This window comes from Suncus etruscus, chromosome 20, assembly GCF_024139225.1.
Source record: "Suncus etruscus isolate mSunEtr1 chromosome 20, mSunEtr1.pri.cur, whole genome shotgun sequence".
NCBI classification, from domain to species: Eukaryota; Metazoa; Chordata; class Mammalia; order Eulipotyphla; family Soricidae; genus Suncus; species Suncus etruscus.
In genome coordinates, this window is record NC_064867.1 from 40,112,873 (window position 1) to 40,135,991 (window position 23,119).

Below are 23,119 nucleotides of genomic sequence, written 5' to 3' on the forward strand. Positions count from 1 at the left end.
ACACAAATGGGTATTGATGCCAGGCCAATTAAAATAAGTCAGATAGATATATGAATAGAAAAAAATACTGTATATAAGATCTTGGATTGTGAATAGCCCTGAATGCACAAAGGATTTCAAGTACCTTTTCTAATGACTGTTCTGGGGTACTGGCCATAGACATCAAGAAGTAGAACTGTGTCAGATGATAGCTCAATACTTTGTTTTTTGAGATGTTTCCATAATGTCTTACCAAACCAGACAGACATTCCCACAATCTTTTGTTGTTGTTGTTTTGTTTTGTTTTTGGGTCACATCCAGCAGCGCTTAGGGGTCACTCCTGGCTCTATGCTCAGAATTCGCCCCTGGCAGGCTTAGGGGATCATTTGGGATGCTGGGATTCGAACCACCGACCTTCTGCATGAAAGGCAAATGCCTTACCTCCATGCTATCTCTCCAGCCCACCCCCCAAAATCTTTTGAGGTCTTTAACTGTCTGTTGTCAAGGAAGTTTTTGGTGTGACATCACACCAAAACAAGAACTTCAGGACTGACCAAGGGAGAGACTTTTATACCAACATCACTCAATGGCGAAAAGACTGGACACAGTTCTGGTGTCCAGAGAGTGCAGTCAAGTCATGAAGGTCCTTTTTTGTTTGTTTGTTTGTTTGTTTGGTTTTTGGGGGCCACACCTGGTGATGCTCAGAGGTTACTCCTGTCTCTGCACTCAGAAATCGCTCCTGGCTTGGAGAACCATATGGGACATAGGATATTAAACCCAGGTTCATCCTGGGTCAGCTGCATGCAAGGCAAATGCCCTACTGCCATGCTATCGCTCCGGCCTCTCCTTGGATGTTCTTAATTTTGGCAAGATATCATTAGAAGAAGAAATATTTCTTACAGAGAACAAATAATGTATCATTAAAATAAAACTCTCTGATATAATTCATCTATAAACTTCCTCAAGACTGAGACTGGTGCTATGAAACAAAAGTAAAAAAACCAATTTTGAATCATGAATTTACTAACGTTTCAAAGAGAGGGCTATAAAGCAGCAGAACTCTGTCAACCCAAAATAGGTCCCGGGGAAAAGGTAACTTACAGCAGGTTATGATTCCTTGAAGGAACACAGAGTTTACTTTCTTGGGACAGTTTGGGATATTTTTCTGCCAGATTTAATTCCTTTGCCACCCATGAGTCTTTATCCAACCCATTTTTTTTTGAACAAATGACAGTGAGAAGTAGAAGTAGAAAGAAAAATGGTTTATGGAGAACAGCTTCCGCCATGTTAGAAATTCCAGAAAAGGAAAGAAAAGTGATATCAGGCAGTTTTATCCAAGGCCCAAATTCCTTAGAAATAGAAGGAAGAATTAACAAGGATCAATATTCAACAGGAAACCTGTTGAATTGAATTTAGGACAAAGCCTAAAGTTAAAGGTAGCATAGCTTCAGTTCACCCTTCCCAAGCCTAATCTTGTCTAAGAGAGGATTCTATTCTTCTCCCTCTGATCTTCTGCAACCCCTTCCCAGCTCTTCCCCTATATAGCTCTCTTCTGTGACCATGAAGACAAGATGGTTTCTTTGAGGGTATGAGTCAGGCATCTGCCATCTTACTAGCTGGTTTCCAATAAAATTCTTCCTTCACTCAACCAAACAAAAACTCTTTGTGAATACAAAATAGTCTGAATGAAGAAAGAAATCTGTTATTCTGATGACAATGCTCACCGATCTTCTCCTCTTATTCTCAACATGTTCCCCTAGATTATCTAACCTGTTCTGTCTCTGGTCAGCTTCCAGGGCACTTCTATTCAGTGGCCACATAAATAGAATCTTTGACAAACCCTATTAATCTTGGACCTTTTTCCTTCCCACCTCATGCTGCCCAGTTATTATTTCATCTGTTCTATGCACGTGACTCCTGGGATGAACTTTCCCACCAACTCAAGTTACTATTAACCTGTGCCTGAGAAGGGGCCAATGTAACCAGGCAATGTGGCCATTTTACTGACAAGCACATCTTCCAAAAGATAGCATAGTCACCTACAATAGAATAAAGGCCATCTTCATTAAGGTAAAGTTTCCTTTTAAGGAAAAGTTTCCTTTTAAAGATCAGAACAAGTTACATTCAAATGTTTTCTATTACACCAATAAGTTAGTTAGCATTTATATCACTGCTATTTTCACCCATATTTCACTTCATCAAATCAAAGGGCAATGAGATCTTCATTTGAGAACTAGAGGAACTGGAAAATGCAAATAACTATACACCGCAACAGAAACTCCTGATCTTGTTGGTCAATGCCAAACCCATCTTTGACACAGAAATCAGCAAATAGCTAACTTTTTTGATAGTTCATTTTTTACTTTATTTTTATTTAAGCACTATGACTACCAACATGTTTGTAGTTGGGTTTTAATCATAAAAAGAACACCCGCCTTCACCAGTGCAACATTGCCACCACCAATGCACCCCATAGGGCAGAAATAATCCCTTCTTTCAAGTGGCCATGTCTTAGATCACACTGATTTTGGAGGAGAAATTCAGCCTTTCTGCAAGTGTCTGTTCAGACCCTCTGGAAAGCAGAAGCAAAGAGACACAGACAAGGCAGAAACGAGGTCATGAAAGAAAGAACAGCCAACAAATGAGCCAAAAAGACCCAGGAAGAGACAGCAGGTCTGTCACTGGGCCAAAGCACACTCATTTAAGCCCTGACAAAAAATAGGAACAGGAGGGAAGGCTTTGATATGTTCAGTTGAAAGTGAATTCAAAATAGCAGATTGGGTCTTCTTAAATCCTAGTTATCTCAGGAGCACTGTCCTTCAGTGCAAGAAGTGGGGTGCGTTTACTTTTCTATTTTTAGAAGATGATCATGTCAAGCCAACACACACACACACACACAAACACACACACACACACACACACACACACACACACCACCATCAGAAAAAGCAGCAGCCTCTACCTACTTCTACCATATTCCCAGCATAAAAAAAAAAATAGTCCTGGCTCCTAACACAAAAGTCCAAAAGAGAATAATGGCCACCCAGAGTTCCCAGATATCCCAGTCCAGGCTAATCCCTCTGTGGCATTCTCAGCTGTTTCATACCTATCTGTAGCACACAGGGCAAACATGCAGCATGTTCAGCAACCAAGCTTGGGAAGAGCCAACTCTGAAGCCATTATATTAAGTGCAGGCATGAAACCAAAGCCCTTCACCCTTGCCCTTCATGGCAGGGGGGACACATGGGAGAATCTTTTTGTTTGTTTTTATTTGTTTGGGGGCCACACCCAGCAGTGCTGAAGGGTTACTCATGACTTTGCCCTCAGTAATCACAACTGACAGGTTTGGGGAAACATCTAGAATGCTGGGGATTTGAAAGGTGTGCAATTCTTTTTTTTTAATTTTTTATTTTGACCGAAGTGTATTACAAATCTTCCACAGTAATATTTTATGTACATAGAGACATTGAATCAGGGGCATTCTCATCACCAATGTTGTCCTCCCTCCACCCCTGTTCCCAGCATTCATCCCATATCACCCCTACTTTGCCAGGTGGGCTGCTAGTATAAGTGGTCCCCTCTGTGTCTAGCATGTTGTAGATTGGGCATTGATTCTGCTGTCATTGGCTTTGGATTTGGTGAAAAGTGGGCAATATTTAGGCTGCCTGGGCCCACACTGCTCACCCTCAGGGATCTATGTTTACCCTTCTCCAATATTGACTTTACCCACCAAGGCAGTGGCCATCTTGGACTGAGACCAGCATGATGGCAGCAACACCATCCAGAAAGGGGGTCTTTAAGAAGTCCTAGAAAAATGAATGATTTCTATTGAGAACAACTGTGCGAGTGGGGAGAGGAGATGCTCTTGCCCACTTGGATTTCTGGATAGCAACTGGGGCTGCCATATGTTCCCAGAGTTTGGGCATGGCCTGTGATAATTCCTAGCTGCCCACCTCACCTGTAAGACCGTGTGAGATCTTGTAATGGGTCTCAGAGAAACTGAGGTGAGTTTTCTTCATATTACTTTATTGCTAAATTTTATCTTTAGCGGCCAAATTTTTAAGTTGTTTTTTAAATTAGATGTCAACGTAAATAATATCTTTGACCGAGGCTGGAATAATAGTACAGGGATTGAATCACTTGTTTTTCATGAATGGACTCTCGTTCAATTCCTAGTATCATGTAAGATCCGTCACATTGCCATTAGTGAACCCCGAGCATAGAGATAAGAGTAAACCCTAAGTTTACTCAACTGTGGCCCAAAAGCACACACACAAAATAATAAGAGCAAATCTTTAATGAAGTATGTACACATCTTTATTAAGCTAAAGACATATTTCCAACTATAGCAATTTACCTCTGAGCAGAAAGCTCCTATATATTTCACCTATCTGTGAACTGTTCACAGCTATGAATTCAGTTGCCTAGCATAGATTTAGCATATCTAGAAACTAGAATATCTCCTAAATGTGACTGAATTGTCACCTGCCCACAATCACCCAGGCCCATGTTTATTAAAGATAAGAGAGTCATTCTACCTTCTTCCAGGCTTTCTGAGATGCACAGATTTTAATCTCTAAAATGGGAGTCAGGGATCCTAGTCTTCTGTAATCCTCCCCTCTTTGAGTGATGATTTGATACAATCAGAATTCAAAATCATTGCTCATAGGTCTTTCCTCCCACAATGAACCCTCTCCTTGAAACCAGAAACACTCCACTCTGGGTTTTTTTTGAAAATGGAATTATAATTGAAGTCCCTAAGTCTATCCCAAAGCTTGTTGCATCCTTCACTTTGGATTCATTTATCCTTTTAGGAGTCATTTAAATTTTCTGAAAACTGACAACCACCACTGAATTTAGCCTCCCCTGTAAGTTCTATAGAATAGATTTTACCAGTGGTACAGAAAAGAGATTCACTTATCAGAGAGAATTCAGACAGCAAAGCTCTGTCGTGTTTGGCAGGTCTCATGCTGTCCCAAGCTCAGAAAATTCTGCAGGATAGAAGCTGGAGTGGCCAAGACTGCTTGGAGAGTTACCATAGAGTGTGCAAGCAGATTAATATTTAAACAGCCAGTCAAAACTGATGTGGTATATCTACTTCAGACTAGCGAAGTAGCAAACTTATTAAAAACAACCTCCACTGGGAACAACTTTATAGTTGTGTGCCTCACGATGATTCAATTTAAAAAATTATTTTAAAAATATATGTTGAAAGTGGAAACTCAGAGAAGTGATTTCACCATGAGTCACAAAGGGTGTCATGAATACTTCTACCTTCATATGTGCTGCTCGGCAGTTGTGTGTGTGTGTGTGTATGTTTGTGTGTATGCATGTGTGTATTCAGCAGAGAAAGGCAAAAATATTGCATGATTTTTTTCAGTGTTATTTTCCAAAGGACAGTTCCAGCTACAACATATCTGCCTGTCTTTCACTCCTGGAATATGGCGACACTTTATGACAAGGTAAGAAATTTCCTCTTCAATCTCTTTCATGCTTCTCTGTCAAGTCAATGAAAGGATGAAAACTTAACTTCAACAGCACAGTCCCCACTCTTAAACACATGCAGACATTACCAGTCAGCCTTTCTCCCAGCTGAGAACAAGGGCCCTGAAACTTCCATGGTATCCCAGGAAACCTTTGCCTTCCATTGCTCCATGCTGGACTAGATTCCCCCAATGCACCCTGACCTTTCTCATGCTGGACTAGATTCCCCCAATGCACCCTGACCTTTCTCATACTCAAGTCCTTCCCTGTGTCTAGATTGTCCATCCTTGATATTTCTATTTCTTCTCCACTGGTTTAATTTCACTCACTTCCTCCATATAGAAAATGGTGGTTTACCGTGATTCTCTGACCTTGATTCTTGATTCTTGATTCCAGATTGTTAGCACTATTTAGCAACTCTCATGGAAGACCATCTCCAAGATGCATTGACCTATGAATCAAGCATGCCTTCCTTCTGGCAAAAAATAAAACTCCCCAGGGAACATACTTGACTCCATGAAACCTTTAATGTGTGGGAGTTGTTTTGCTATAAAATCTCCAATTAATAGAACAATGTCAAATACAACCAGGATCACTGTTTCTCACTGATGGATACTTTATTTTGCTCTGACATATTAGAAACTGGGTTATAGATTCTGCTCTGTCATTATACTCACTGGGAAGTCAACAATATGGCTTATGGGGCCAGAGTGATAGCACTGTGAGTAGGGTGTTTGCCTTGGCCAGCCTGTGTTTGGTTCCCAGCAATTTTATGGTCTTCTAGTCTGCCAGGAGTGATTTCTGAGAAGAGATCCAGGAGTAACTGCAAGGTGTGACCAAAAACAACAAACTGAAACAAAACAATCTGGTTTATGTTAAACAAAGATAAAATATTTTCCTCCGGGGCAGGAGAGATAGCATGGAGGTAAGGCATTTGCCTTTCATGCAGAAGGTCATTGCTTCGAATTCCGTTGTCCCATATGGTCCCCCATGCCTGCCAGGAGCAATTTCTGAGCATGGAGCCAGGAGTAACCCCTGAGCACTGCTGGGTGTGACCCATATACCACAATATATTTTTTTTCCTCCCTCCTTTCTCTACCCTTCTCTAGAGCTTTTCCATTATTGCCCCATTAAGATCTGATTTTTAGACCTAGAGAAATAGTATAGTGGACAATGTTCTTGCTTTGCATGAGGCCAACACAGGGCCAATCTCCAGCACCTCATATGGTCCTCTAAGCAAAGCCAGAAATTACCCCAGAGCACAGAGCCAGGAATAATATCTGAGCACCAGAGGGTGTGACAAAAAAAAAGGGGGGGGGAGTTTGATTGTTTGGTTTGGACTTGTTCTTGTTCTTGTTTTTGTTTGTGTTGTTCTTTGGCTTTGCTCATGTTCATTAACACCCAATTGTAACTCTTGGCTCTTTATTCAGGAATTACTCCTAGTGGTGTTGAGGAATAATATGGGATGTTGAGAGGAGAACCTGAGTAGGCCACATACAAGGCAAATATTGGCCTTACCTGCAGTACTATTGTTCCAGCCCCCAAGACCTGATATTTTAAAGTTTCTGCTTTTACTCAATATTTTCTGATGCAGATTCAAATTAAATAAGATAAGCAAATGTTAACTAAATATAAAATTTAAGATTATTTGTGTATCAATAAGAAGAAATATGAGAAACACAACCAGAAATTAGCAAATAACATATATGCCCAATGCATATTTGGGGGGGGGTTTGGGGGGGTCACACCTGAAAGCACTCAGGGATTACTCCTAGAAGGCTCAGGGGACCATATGGGATGCCGGGATTTGAACCACCGTCCTTCTGCATACAAGGCAAATGCCTTATCTCCATGCTATCTCTCCAACCCCTGCTCAACACATTTGAGGAGAAAATTTAAGGGGTTAATAAAGAAATACATTTTATGTTAAAATTGGCAAAACTTTCCAAGTGAGAGAGATTCTAAGTGACAACAAGGTAGAATTTCTAATATTTATTGTGTGTTTTACTCTTAGCCAGATCTTCTTAGTAGAGTCAAATTCAGATGAAAGATCATACCAATGGCACTTCTCTTAAACTCAAAAAACCTGAAATCAATTTAAGTGTCCACCAGTGCAGGCATTAAATAATGATAATGCCTATATATGAGTAAATATCGGGCAGTTATGATATTATGAGAAGCAAAGCCATGGGGAAAAACTCAGAAGATGTATTATTATTTTTAAAACAAGACAAATCATTAGCTGGATGGTGTGATACGAATTTTGTTAAAAATGAATATGTGTTTGTAGATGTTCAGAGGATAAATGGAATAATTATATCAAAATGTTCACAGAATTTTATTGCTATTATTGGTGTTATTGATTCATGCTTTTTTACAATTTGTATATTTTGTGAGAACTTTAGGAAAACTCACATTTAGGGAGGGTGTGTTGGTCCATGTTCAGTATCCTTTCTCCAGCTGGACACAGAGAATGACCAATCCATGTTGCAGTGTTCCTACTGGAAGCAAGATATTAGCCCTTCTACCCAAAACCCTCCCCATAGGCAGGAGGGCAAGCCTGAATTCTGAGGGGTGCTAACCCTCACCTCATTCTGTAAGAAAAGTTTTGCTGCATTTCCAACTTGCTCTTCTTCCTCAGTCGTTTCAGCCTTTAAATAAGAAGAGTCTCAGGGCTGATGAGGTGGCGCTAGAGGTAAGGTGTCTGCCTTGCAAGCGCTAGCCAAGGAAGGACCGCGGTTCAATCCCATATGGTCCCCCCAAGCCAGGGGCAATTTCTGAGCGCTTAGCCAGGAGTAATCCCTGAGCATCAAACGGGTGTGGCCAGGGGAAAAAATGAACAGTCTCTCATGCATTCTGTCATTTCAGTGATGTGACTGCAATTCTCCAATTTCCATATTTTTTTGTCATTTTTACCTTCCTGTGATATTTCCTCAGTAAACAGAAACCTTCTCCATGCAGTCCTCCCTCCTTTCACCAGATGTTCCTTCACTCCTTTGAATATATTTATTCCTCTGCCTCAACTCTAGGCACGTTTATCTACTGAACTTTGTATGTCCTGGTATGGGCACTCAGCCTTCCTTGCTTGCAGATCTCATGTCATATTGGCATTGGCAATCCTCTATAACACCAGCTTTGCTTTTATTGAATATCCAGTACCAGCACCCCTAGCCTTGCTAGGACCTGCCAAGTTCTTTTTGCTGCTTGCTTTTTGTCTTGCAACCTAGGCAGACTCAATTTAGTGTCCACAGCTTGCTACATTGGGAAGCCCAGGACCTGGACAAAGCCTCCTGGGACTTGAGCTGACCTCCCACAACCTGCAAGTCTTCATTCTTCACTGACTCATCCTCTCTGGTTTCCTACAGTGTTCTGGGGCACCAGGAACCCCATTCCTCTTCATGAAGTGAGCACCCCTTTTTCACACAGATCTCCCCTCAAGAAAGAACTCGTCTTTCTTGAGGTCTTCGCTGATACTCTACGTGAAGCCCTTTACTTAATACTCACTGGAGCTACCAGCTGCCATACCCTAGACCTCATCAAGAACTTGTTGTAAAAAAAAAAAACCCAAAATACATTTCCCTGCTCTTCACTCTAGCAGTTGGGACCTAAGTAGGGGTGTGAAGTTTCTGTTCTGACACCTTGACTCTCCCTCTGGCACTGGCTCTTCAATGTCATGAACTTGGGGACAGCCAGCTGAAGAAGGAGGAGCATGAGCAAGGATGGCATCCCCCAGCTATCCTTAGTTTTCCATTTCTTGATGTCAAACCCCCACTTTCTATGAAGATGGGGGCACGAACTGTAGGCCCTATATTTCTAACCAGTCATGTCTAGGATAAAATTTTTCCACCCCAGAAGGGGAGCCCACAATGGGTAGAGGAGATCTCCCCTATTCTGGCCTGGTAAATGCAACCATTTAGAACAGAGCTTTGGCACACAGAATTTTGTAGGGAGGGTAGGAGAGAATTCATTATAAGCTTTGTGTTGAGTTTGTCTTTTATGTAATGAGTATGAAATATATTCTATCTCACAGATATGTGTAGACTAAGCAGGAATAGACTTATCACACACACAGGACAGATTTTCTCTGGTCTTATCAACTCAAACTTGCTCACCTCTCACTAGACCTTTTCATGTTTCTTCACTCTCTGTAGAGCCTTAGGAAAATTTCCAAAGACATGAATGCCAATCACTCAAATGCTAATAATTACCATGATAATATTGCGTATATGACCATAAGCATATTTAAAGGTCTATCTATTTAGTTTCTGGTGGCTCTATATGTATGTGTCTAAGGTGAAGACCCACTCTCAGCTCATGTGGTCATTCCAGAAGGCAGTGAGATAGAATTCTATCTCCAATGAATTTCCTATCAGCTTGGAGCCAAGTCCTCCTTGCAGAGATTGAAGAGCTCAAACTGTAGATCAGCAAATGAAGAAGAATTTGCTAGCTGGAAAAGTCACATACTAAAATCTTTTTATATGATGTTATACTCCATTGAACTTTCTCTCTCTCTCTCTTCTCTCTCTCTCTCTCTCTCTCATAATGCAAAGGCCAAGAGAAAAAGCACCCAAAATGTAGCAGATATTGTGCAGAATTCTCCCTAGTCTTGAAATGGCATCCCCAATATCTAACTTTAGGATGAAACTACTTAAGAATAAGCACTCACTGGAGGCTAAAAAAAAAAATAAATAATTCCTGGGGAGGTTGGAGTAATAGCACAGTGGATAGTGGATTGAGCCTGATATGCAGTTGACCTGGGTTTGATTTCCCCAGCATCCCATATGTTCCTCCAAGCCTACAGGAGTGATTCCTGAGCTCAGAACCAGAAGTAACCCCTGAGTGCTGCCAGGTATGCCAAAAAGAAAAGAGAAGAGGAGACGAGACGAGACGAGACAAAACGAGAGGAGATGAGAGGAGATGAGAGGAGAGAAGAAGGATAAAAATAAACAATTCCATGGAAGTGTCTTGGAATTCATGTCTTCAGATGGTGACATGAAAAGGTAAGTTGAGAAAAACTCTTTGAAATCTCAAAATTAAAATATAAAATAAAATAAAAGGGGCTGGAGCGGTGGCACTAGAGGTAAGGCATATGCCTTGCAAGCGCTAGCCCAGGACAAACTGTGGTTCGATCCCTGGTGTCCCATATGGTCCCCACAAGCCAGGAGTGATTTCTGAGTGCATAGCCAGGAGTAATCTCTGAGCATCAAGAATTTGGCCCCAAAACAAGCAAACAACAGCAACAACAAATAATATTACCTATAAAAATATATCTTCCCACAGAAGCATTCAAGACAATGCTAAAATTCCTTTTTAAGAAAAAAACTTGAAATTTTTTCAGAACAAAATTAGCAAGCCAGGGACTTAAATATCAGGATGAAAATGCAAGGTTAGGACATGTCTGTTATTTTAACATCAAAATCTCAGGCTTAATTTTCCACTTCCCTCTACTCATATAAGCTATCCTAGAAGATAGGGTATTAGGAAAGATTCATGTCCAAGTCCTGTCATCTGACTGAAGAATATTATGGCACATGGGGCCAGAGAGATAACACAGTGATAGGGTGTTTGCCTTGCATGTTTCCAACCCAAGATAGATGATGGTTCAAATCCTGGAATCCCATATCGTTCTCTGAGCCTGCCAGGAGCAATTTCTGAGAGCAGGGCCAGGAGTAACACCTGAGCACCTTCAGGTGTGACCCAGAAACCAAAATTATGTATATTATGGCACAAAAGTGCAGAAAAAAATGTTGGGTGGGTAAAGGCATGGGATGACATGAGGGAACAGTGTTGTAAATCTCATGGGATCCAGGATGACTTGAACATTGTCTATGACTGTACATTTTATGCCTTGTGCACTCTACAAAGTCAACATAAATTTAATGCTAATTATGAAATTTGGTTGCACTAAAGTCATGTGTTTTCAGCTCTTAGACAAGCCTACTAGGCTCCATGGAAAATGGGTCTAAAAGCTTTTAAACTAAAGGAGACACATTCACTCAGGGTTTCTTGGATGGGGAATTTTTTTCATAACAAAGACTTAGGAATAGAATCCTGAGGATGGAGCACTGGGCCATATCGACTACTATTGGAGACCTTAACGGAGTTTTCTTGTTTCACACAGTAAATAGGGATAAAGATTTCCTTTAAATTCTTATCCTATCTTACCACACTGAAAAACCTTAAGGAAAAATATTTGTCATTCTACAGAGGAGGACCTCAGGAGGAAGACTTACACATGGCTAGAAGACCCTCCAAGACCAGAATGCAAAGGCCCCTAGAATAGCAGCAGATGCTACAGTTATGTCATTGTATGGCCTGAAAGACAGATATCTGCTGCCCAGGCCAGTTCATTCAATGAAGCAAGAACACTATAATGATGTCAAGAGGGAAAACCAAAGCCCTCATCATTCTCCTATGGGCCAAGTACAGAGAACTGCCCAAATTTAATTAACTGCTCCTAACCAGAGCCCCAAATGGAAGAGCTAGTGGTATTCACAATCTGCAGTTAACTCGAACCAGATACCTTTTTCTTGTTTGTTTATTTGGGGGACATACCTAGCAGTGATCAGGGTTTGCTCCTGGCTCTGTGCTCAGGGAGCATTCCTGGTGGTTCTTGGAAGACTAGGCTGCCAGAAATCAAACCATGTACAAGTCAAGTGCCCTACACAGTACCCTCTTTCTCTCCAATTCCAAAACCATATAGCTTTTTATTACAGTGCCCACACTCATCCTCACTAAGATTGTTCTCCTTGCTGGCCTTGGGCTACTGCTCATTGCTGCTAGAAGAGACCTTTCTTAGATGTATTTTGTCTCTATGTGAGCTTCAACTCTCTCACAGCAGGGAATAAACCAAAGGGACCTTTGTGATGAATTGTTTTATATTTGGAGAAGATTTTCTCGGGGGAAATCACACCAGTCATGCTCCAAAATTACTCCTGACAATTCACAGAAAACCATATGGGATACTGGGGATCAAACCTGGGTCATCTGCATTCAAGGCAAGCATTCTCTCTGCTATACTATTGCTCCAGCCCCTTGTTTGGTTTTGAGGTCAAACCTGGCAGTGCTCAGGGACTACTCCTGACTAACTGTTTAAGGGTGGCTTCTAGCAGTATTCAGGGGAACATGCAGTGCTGGGAATGGAACCTGCCTCCCACATGCAAAGACTGCACTTGGCCAATTGAATGCTCTATGGCTCATCTCTTTTTTTTCTTCTTCTTCTTCTTTCTTTTTTTTATTAAATATATTTTTTATTTAAGTAACATGGTCATATTTGGGTTACAGTCATAACCAGAACACCCCCCTTCACCAGTGCAACATTACCCCCTCCCTCCTTCCCATCCCCTGCCTGTTTTCGAGACAGGCATTCTACTACAGTAATTTGTTTTTAAGTTCAGTAAGTTGTATTATTTTCTTTAGAGTAAAAAAAATATAGTAAAGGTGTGATAGTGGCAATCGCCAATGTTTGCATAGGTCCAGAAAAATTGGCATAATGATTTGGCTCAGGCCTCAGAAGAATGGGCATCGCCCACACGCAACTGAACTATGGAAACAACCACAATTGTCTTTAATATTCCCAGGATCCAAGCCTCTACCAGAGAAGACCTACCACTGCTTTGGCATTGACTGACTCCAAAGAGTACTCCCAACACCCAGGTGACTCAGCAACAATCTGCATGCAGAGCAGATGGCTCTACATTTAATGGTATGCTGAAACTAGAGGATGCTCCACATCAACCTGACATCAACGAAAGAAATGCACAGAATCCAGAGTCTTTAAATATAAAAGTCTGATACCAACTATAGCTAAAGTGTAAAAAAGTTTCACCGGGATCTTGAGAATGACTGGAGTTGGATAGACTGATATGCCTGGAACCCAGAGTCTGTCTTATGCTAATAAACTTCTGGGGTGAGGCCTTTTTGTAATCAGGTCAAGGATTTTTTTTCTCCCATTTTCTCCATTTTTCTGGGCTCATCTCTTTTAATGTGACATGAATTCCCAGTAATCACTTGAAACTGGTTTTACAAAGAAATTTAAGATGTGGAAGGGATAAGGAAGGAGAGGAAGAGTGGGTTCAAACAGAGTCTAAGATGATACTGAGGTGTCCTGAGCAACCCGAGAATAGAAGGGTACTTTTCCAGAACACCTGGGTTTGTGATTCCCTGTGAAAAACTTCTGGAACAGCATGTGAAAAGAACAGGGCCCAGGATTGGAGAACTGAGCTTAGATGTGTCTCTTCCACATCTCATATAAACCAACGAGACCACAAAACACCCATTGCCAAGGGTTAATACAAATTAAAAACATTGTGTGCAGTGAGGCTGAGGAATCAATGAAAACAAATTGAATCTGACTTCACATTGAATCTAAGAAAGAAAATAATCCAAAGAAAAATAATACTGGCTTCTGTTTGTGAGTAGCACAATATGTCAACATTGTCTTCTAGAGGATTTTTCCCAAAGATGTCAGCAGGTGCTTAGCAGGTCATAAGAATTTAATGTTCTAGTGATAGGAAGAAGACCAAGACAGCCTTTAAGGTCAATTACATGGGGTTTGGTAATTTTCAAAACAAAACCTAAACATCACTTTCAAGCCCAATACCTATTTGCCTAGATTTAATATTTAATTAGAAATTGATATTTTCCTAAGTCATGGCCCCCCATTTTTGCTGTATATATCAAGAATAAACATGTTATGAGAAATGGTTGAACTGATTTGAAGAACAAATTAGTATGCACAGCCAATTAACCCCTCTCCACTGCCTTCATAAACTTCCCTTGCCAATACACAGTATCTGGTATTTCATTTTAAGGCACAGCTAGTAGCCACATTAGCAGAAATGTTCTTTTCAAGCACTTAAATTTTTCCTATGATAGAAAGATCCTCTCCATAAGTAAGGATGGATCAGTCATCTAAATGTCCTAGGTTTACTGTCCTAAGAGACCCCAGGAGCAACTCTGAGCAATGGGACTGTGGGCTGTAGTACCTTTGGGTAGATCCAAAGCCCTGGAGCCAGAGTTCATGTTCAACCAGGTAGGTCAAGATGTTTCTATGGCTCACCTCCAGGAGAAAAAGAAAGAATTGTTCAATTCTCAAGCCCCAAGTCAGTTGACTCCCATGAAACAGCCACATAGGGCAAGCAGCTGAGAAAGAAATCAAAAAGCATTCCTCCTGGCTCAGGGGTGCTCCCAAAAGGTGTATCTTTCCATCCAGAATATGCAGGTGGTCTCTATGACTCGGGCAAATCAGAATATTGATGGGCTGATAGCCACAATGATATGTTGGAGTCTGTGTGTGTGTGTGTGTGTGTGTTTTATTTAAAATGTTAGTTTGTATTTCCCAAAACATGAAAAAAGGCAGAGGGATAGCAGCAACAGAGTACAGCACCACTGTAGAGAGGAGACTGAAGATACCTAAAGGAACTTGTGCCCAAGAGACCCAATTGTGAAATTCTCATAACCCCTGAGCCCAGCAATGGCACTAGACACCTGGAGAAGGGGCAAAAAAGGGATCACTAGATCAAATATCAAGCGCTGAGGTAAATTACTGGCAACATAAACAATGGTGGTGGATCAACCCTCAAGAACAGAGGCTGAGTTGGAACCAGTGATTGTGGCTGCAGTGTTCCCAAGAACAGGGTGAATACTGCCATGAATTAGTCCTGCAGCAAAACTGGGAAATGTGGAAAGTGGCAGCAAGGCTAGTAATTGTGGAAAGAGTACCCATCAGTGAGGCCAGCTAGGGTTACAGACATCAGCGCTGAAGAAAGGAGCCGGATCCAGGCTATAGTAGGAGAGTGTTGTGTATGTAAACATTTTATGGGATTATTATGTTACTGACCCTACCCTGATTGGTGATTGTGACCTACCCTAGGGTGTGACCTGGCATTCTATCCCCACCCTAGGGTAGTACCTGATTCTGCTTCCCACCATTGAGTGGTACCTGATTCTGGGGATAAAAACCAGGGTCTGTGGAAAGCAAGGGGCTTTTGGCTGTAACTGATGCTGAGGCTTTGGACTTAAGTCTTGTCCACCGAATAAAGCTAATATTTCCACAAGCCTGACTGTCTGCAAGCTGCTTACTCACCGCTTGACCTCAGAACCGCCGGCTGGACAGGGTGGCAGACGCGTGCTCCGAGTTGGAGGGAAAAGACCTCATTCTCCATCCCTCCATCAGTCAACCTCTTCAGGGCCTGACTTGCAACAGGAGAGTACCATTAAGCCATACTAGTGGCAGAGCTACTAGACTGCTAACAGTGGGGTGAGTACAGGGGCAACATTGTTATTGCTAGGAGACCATCTGAGAGTGTCTACCTTGCTCACTCCTAAGGCAGTACTCTGAACAACAAGACTCTGCCAGGTGGCCCAGACTCAAATGCACAAAGGACATACAAATTAGTGCCAAGAGAGCAGTTAATGCTAAGCCCTACAGGAGGGCTCTACAGCATCATGGCTGTGAGACTACCAACCAAAGAGTGATACTGCAATAAGGCCAATTTTCATCACAGACTCACATTGTCCATAGACAAGGAGCCCCACCTCAAAACATAAAAAATTACTGCACACTGCAAAGGTCACAATGGGAAGACAATACAGACCACCATCACATATAGTGAATGAAGATGTCACTTCCCATGACTCAACCAATATCAGCCAACTATGCAACCTTTTTGATAAGAACTTTAGAGAGGAAGTGTGGAGGATGTTCAAAGAACTCAAAAAAAACCATGGGAATGTTGCACTGGTGAAGGTTTTTTTATATATAAAAAATGCTAAACAATAATAAAAAAGAAAACAAAAGAATTTGAAGAAAAAATAAAAACCAAAAATGACAATGAAGCCAATAAGAAAATAAGAGATGAAGCATTGGAAGAAAACATTAGGTATTTAATGAACAAAGACAAAAGAAATAATATACATATTGTAGGAATACGAGAAGGGGAGGAAATAGGTAAAGGGGAAGAACAAGTGGTCATGGAAATAATAGCAGAAAACTTTCCCACCCTCTGGAAAGAGGCTCCGGTGCAAATCCAAGACGAGATAAGAGTCCTGAATAAATGAGACCCTATATACCAACACCAAGACATATAGTAATCCAAATGGGAAAAAAATGAGAAAAATGAACTCTTTAAAGTAATAAGGGAGGAAAAACTTCAGGGACGAAGGATGGAACATAATGAGATATTTAAATGACTGAATGTAAGAAACTTCCAATGTAGAGACCACTACTCAGCAAAACTCTCATTCATATGGGAGGGAGGACCAAAATACAAACAAAAAAAAAGAAAAGAAAAGAAAAAACATGTAATGAACTAAACAAACAGCAAACAAGACTCAAGAGAATATGAGACTAGAAATGAGAAAAGTTTAAACTGAAATAATGGTTCTGAAAAACCTGGTAGGAAAAATGAAAAACTCACTGGACAGCTTCAACCACCAGAGTAACAGCTACAGAGAACAGAATCAGTGAGTTAGAAGATGTGCTGCACAGCAACTCCATACAAAAGAAGAAATTGGAAAAAGACCTTAAAACAAATGACCAAAAAATGGAACCAATCCTCAAAATAATCATAGAGACAACAATGAATGTTTTGGGACTACTTCAGCAGGAACAACATAAGAATCATTGGGTTCCCAAGAGGCAAGAAGAAAATTCCAATAAAGAATCAACAGACAAAGGTATCATTGCTGAGAAGTTTCCAAAAAGTAAGTGTGCTTGTACTGATATCCTGGATGCCTGAAGAGTGCCAGCTAAAAGAGATCCAAATTTAAAAAAAAAGCCAAGGATCATTGTAATCACATGATGAAAACTCCAGATATGGATAGAATACTGAGGGCATCAAGATCAAAAAGTGAAATTACATACAAAGAAGCATCCTTAAGATATATAATAGGGGTCCAGAGAGATAACACAGCAGTGTTTGCCTTGCAAGCAGCCAATCCAGGACCAAAGGTGGTTGGTTCAAATCCCGGTGTCCCATGGTCCTCCGTGCCTGCCAGGAGCTATTTCTGAGCAGACAGCCAGGAGTAACCCCTGAGCACCGCCGGGTGTGGCCCAAAAACAAAAACAAAAAAAAGATATATAATAGATTTATCATAAGCAACTTTCTAGGCCCAATGGCAGTGGTAGGATATAGTGAAAAATTTCAATAAAATGAAAAAAACCTCAATACAGAAAAAAAAATTCTAGTCAAGAATAATTCAAGTTTGAAGGAAGCATACACTGTTTCACAAAGAAACAACAGCTCAGGAGCATTACAAATTCAAAGTCAACCTTAAAAGAACAACATAAACATTGTACTTTAAGGTAGACTAGACAGATCTCACAAACAGACCAAACTTTTTACAAAAAGATGGCATAAAACCCCATAACAATTATCTCTTTCTCAACATTAAGGGACTAAATGTAAGAGACACAGAGTGGAAAATGGATAAGAAAATTGAATACAGGGCCCAGAGCGATAGCACAGCAGTAAGGTGTTTGCCTTGCACGAGGCCAACACAGGACAGACCTAGTTTGAATCCCGGCTTCCCATATGGTCCCCTGAGCCTGAAAGGAGTGACTTCTGAGTGCAGAGCCAGGAATAACCCCTGAGCTTCACTAGATGAGACAACCTTCCAAAAAAAAAAAAAAAGGAAAATTGAATCAACATTTCTCTGCCTGCAAGAATCACATTTGAATATTCAAAGCAAAGACAGACTCAAAGTCAAAGTTTGGAGGGAAGTCCTTCAAACAAACAACTGCCTTTAAAAAGGCTGGAGTGCCCATACTAATATCAGATGACATAGACTTCAGGCTTAAAAGGTTGTTAGAGAAAGGATCATTACTAAATAATCAAGAGATCTGTACATCAGGAAGAAATCACACTCATTTATCTAAACAGAAACATTTCCACATAGATTCTATGTATTATGAAGCTAACATCACCCTGATACAAGAAGCAGAGACAGCACAAAAAATATAAAAAAGAAAGAAGTCAAGCTCTCACTGTTTACAAATGACATGAATCTGTATCTATAAAATCCTAAAGACTACAAAATAGCTTTTAATTTCTTTCTTCTTTTTTTAATTAATATCTTTATTTAAACATCTTGATTACAAACATGATTATGGTGGGTTTCCGTCATGTAAAGAATACCCCCCTTCACTAGTTCAACATTCCCATCACCAATGTCCCAAATCTCCCTCATCCCCACCCCACCTTCGCCTGTACTCGAGACAGGCTTTCTACTTCCCTCATTCATTCACCTTGTTATGATAATTCTCAATGTAGTTATTTCTCTAACTGCACTCATCACTCGTTGTGGTGAGCTTCATGTCATGAGCTGCAACTTCCAGCCCTCCTCTCTTTTGTCTCTGTGAATTATTTCAAAAATGTCATTCATTTTTTTAAAACCCTGAGATGAGTGAGACTATTCTGAGTCTATCTCTCCCTCTGCTTATTTCACTCAGCATAATGGATTCCATGTACATCCATGTATAGGAAAATGTCATGACTTCATCTCTCCTGACAGCTGCATAATATTCCATTGTGTATATGTACCACAGTTTCTTTAGCCATTCATCTGTTGAAGGACATTTTGGTTGTTTTCAGAGTCTGGCTATGGTAAATAGCACTGCAATGAATATAGGTGTAAGGAAGGGATTTTTGTATTGTATTTTTGTGTTCCTAGGGTATATCCTTAGAAGTGGTATAGCTCGATCATATGGGAGCTCAATTTCTAGTTTTTGGAGGAATCTCCATATCACTTTCTAAAATGGTTGGACTATGCAGCATTCCCGCCAGCAATGAATTAGAGTTCCTTTCTCTCCACATCCCTGCCAGCACTGCTTGTTCTCATTTTTTGTGATGTGTGTCAATCTCTGTGGCATGAGATGGTACCTCATAGTTGTTTTGATTTGCAACTTCCTGATGATTAGTGATGTGGAGCATTTTTTTCTTGTGCCTTTTGACCATTTGTATTTCTTCTTTGACAAATTATCTGCTCATTTCATCCCCCCCCCCCATTTTTTGGAGAGACTAGATTTTTTTAAAACAAAAGCTTCTTAAAACAATAGAGTTGTATAGTATAAGTGACAACTTACAAAACTAATATTCAAAAATCCCTGGCTGTTCTATACACAAATAATGAAAAAGAAAAGAATTGAAAGAGCAATCCTGTTCACAATTGTGCCTCAAAAATAGATTACCTTGGAGTTAATTTAACTAAAGAGGTGAAAGAAAGACCTATACAAAGAAAACTATTTTAAGCACTGCTTCAAGAACTAAAATACGACACAAGTAAATGGAAACCTATATCCTGCCCTTGGGTTGGAAGGATCAACATCATTAAAATGGTAATACTTCCCAAAACATTGTACAGGAATTCTTATTCACTGCTGGTGAGAATGCCGTCTTGTCCAGCCTTACTGGAAAACAATATGGAGATTCTTCAAAAAAAAAACCTGGAAATTGAGCTCCCATATGATCCAGCTATACCACTCCTAGAAACACAAAAACAATACAAAAATGCCTTCTCTATGCCCATATTTATTGCATTCCTATTTACAATAACCAAAATCTGAAAACAACGGAGATGTCTGACAACAGATGAGTGGCTAAAGAAACTGTGGTACATAAACACGATGAAATTCTATGCAGCTATTGGGAAAATGAAGTCATGAAATTTTTCTATACATGTATAAACATGGAAACTATTATGCTGAGTGAAATAAATTAGAGAAAGAAAGATAGACATAGATTAGTCTCACTCATCTATGGTATTTAAGAAAAATAAAAAACATTATTGTAATAATGCACAGAGACAATAGAAATGAGGGCAGGAAGGATCGCCCCACAGTATGAAGCTTGCCACAAAAAGTGGTGAGTTCAGTTAGAAAAATAACTACACTGAAGATGACCATGACAATGATAGTGACTGAGTGAAATAGAATACCTGTCTTGAATACAGGCAGGGGTGAGGGAGGGAAGATAGGGGTATTGGTATTGGGAATGTTGCACTGTATGAAAGGGGTGTTCTTTTTTACAACTGAAATCCAACAACAAACATGTTTGCAATTATGATGTTTAAATAAAGATAGTATTTAAAAAACATTGGAAATTGAAATCCCATATGATCCAGCAATATCACTTCTAGGGTTATACCCTAGGAACACAAAAATGCAATACAAAAATGCCATCTACACTTTTATGTTTATAGTAACACTATTTACAATAGTGAAAATCTGGAAATAACCCAAGTTCCCAAGAACAGATGAATGGCTAAAGAAACTGTGGTACATCTACACAATGAAATAATATGCAGCTGTTAGGAAAGATGAAGTCATAAAATAAGCTTATACATGGATGGATATGAAGATTATTATGCTGAGTGAAATGAGTCAGAGGGAGATGGATAGGCATAAAATAACCTCATACATTATTAGATAAAAGAAAAATAAAGGATAATGTGATAATAATATCCAGAGTCAGTAGAGAGGAAGGCCAGGAGGACCTGGATATGGTAGGAAGCTTACCACAAATAGTGAAGCAGTGCAATCAGGGCAAAGAAGAGAACACTATGACAATGATAATTGAAAACGATTAGTCAGGAAAATAACTGGGTGTTGGAACGAGATAAAGTGATATGCTCAGTTTTCCCTCATTAACAATAGTGCAAACCACAATGTCTAAAATGGAGCAAAGAAGGAGAGATAAGAAGCAAAATGCCTGCCTCAGAGGCAGGTTGGGGGAGCTTAGGAGAAAAGCTGTGTACATCTGTGGTGGGAAACATTCATGGGGGAAAAGTGGAGTTCCTTGTAATACTGAAACTCTCTTTTTCTTTTATGTGATCATGTAATATTTATGAAAACCATTAAGGTTTCATCCATAATGCTCTGAACCTGGCTTTGGGGACCACTCAACTCCTCCCAAAGATCTTCAGCAGCACGTTGTTTCTTGGCTTTTCTAATTTCCAGAGGATTCTGTGAATCTTTCAACACTAATTTCATTCTCATTTCTCAGGTGGGCTCCAATAAGATCCTCTTAGCTTTTTCCATAAAATCAACTCATTAAGTTAAAATTGCCATTTTTGCTCTAGGTCTGTTGGACATTTTAGGTTAAAAAGATAATCATGAATTGGAACCTTAAAAAAGCTTTTATTTGTCTTGTACCAACAAATATGGTCACTTCAATAAATATCACTAAGATATTAAGAGTAGAAAGCAGGGCTGTGAGAACAAAGCAGAGAGTTTCCAGGTTCATTGACTGTGCTGATAAACAACTCCTTGAATTTTTCTCCAAGAAGTTCCCTTTCCTTTCTCTTCAGAAACAAAACTCAGGTGCATGAGAAAGAGAGAGAGAGAGAGAGAGAGAGAGAGAGAGAGAGAGAGAGAGAGAGAGAGAGAGAGAGAAATCACAGCTTTCAGCAAAAACTGAAATTGTAAACTTCACCAAAGACATGAGAATTAAGATCATCGTCAATAGAAAAGAGGAAGGAAGGTCTTTTAATGACAGTTGAGAATTGAATTCCCTAAGAACTTATCTAGTTAAGTCAAGATTTGTGGCTTAGTGTTATCAAAACCAACCACCATTCCCTTCAGCAGTTTAGGGATTTGCCACAATGCACGTTGAGAGCTCCATATTCCCACCCTTACCCCCCACCAATAATGGCCTTTTCTCAACTCTGACAGTTCTTGGGTCATTTTATTTGGAAATCCTTTTCCAAGCAACACTAACTTCCACAGAGAGTATCTTTTGGGCAGAGGGGATGTATGCACCTTAAATGTTTAACTTTAAATAAATAGTTTACAAAGTTTAAGGCTTACAAATTATGGGCAGTTTCACACCACACACTATGAGATTCACAAAGATGATTCTTAGACACAAAAGAGTGTTATGAGCCAGAAGTGGCTAAAATAAAGACACCTCAACAAGGATTTTGAAATCCCTAGAAGGCTGGTTGTGGAGAAAAACCATCAGAGAAACGCATCAAGGACAACCTGCTATTAAGACAAGTCTTCTTCACTCAATGGAATGTTATGCTTTGGAACATAGATTCCTGGGTCACCTGATTGGGGTTTGTTTCTAGCTGGATATTTCAATTTCCTGTATAGATTATTGAGAAGGATCAATGAGGGCAGATAAAAAGGAAAATTCATTTACACACTGAGTAGGATTGAAGCCAGACCACCAGATTACCCTGATTTTTTTTTAACTCAGCAGCTTTTAACGAACATGTTTGTGCACCATTCCTATAGCAAAAACCTGAACTGGAGAGTTTGTCATCCCATCACAGTTCCCACCTTCATAAAACTCAAGCATATCTTAACCTCAAGGTCCTTGGTGATCTTGTTGCCATGTTAGTGAACTCGCAGCAGTCCTACGAAGAAATAGGAAAATCCAGCAAAATGCAACCCACGTTCACATGGAAAATGAAGTTAGAAAGTATCAGCATCATGCAATGCAGCAGCTGAAGGATTTGTACTTATTTCTGTTATGATTTGTTCTTTATCCTAAATTGGAAAGAAACTATTGAAGATGTAAGAACTGTGGCCAGTAACATGATCATCTTTGCCAAGGTCAAAGCTGACTCTGTTCAAGGCAATACATGACTGACTACATGGAGAGAGATGTCTTGAACAAAGTCAATGACCTGATGCATTTGGTCAGACTTC

At 40.1% G+C, this 23,119-nt stretch overlaps 1 pseudogene; it reads left to right on the forward strand.

Annotated features, from left to right (window-relative positions):
* The window catches only part of LOC125997929 (propionyl-CoA carboxylase alpha chain, mitochondrial-like), a 136,798-nt pseudogene extending 113,880 nt beyond the window's left edge, over window positions 1-22,918 (forward strand).
* Window positions 22,919-23,119: the final 201 nt, after the last annotated feature.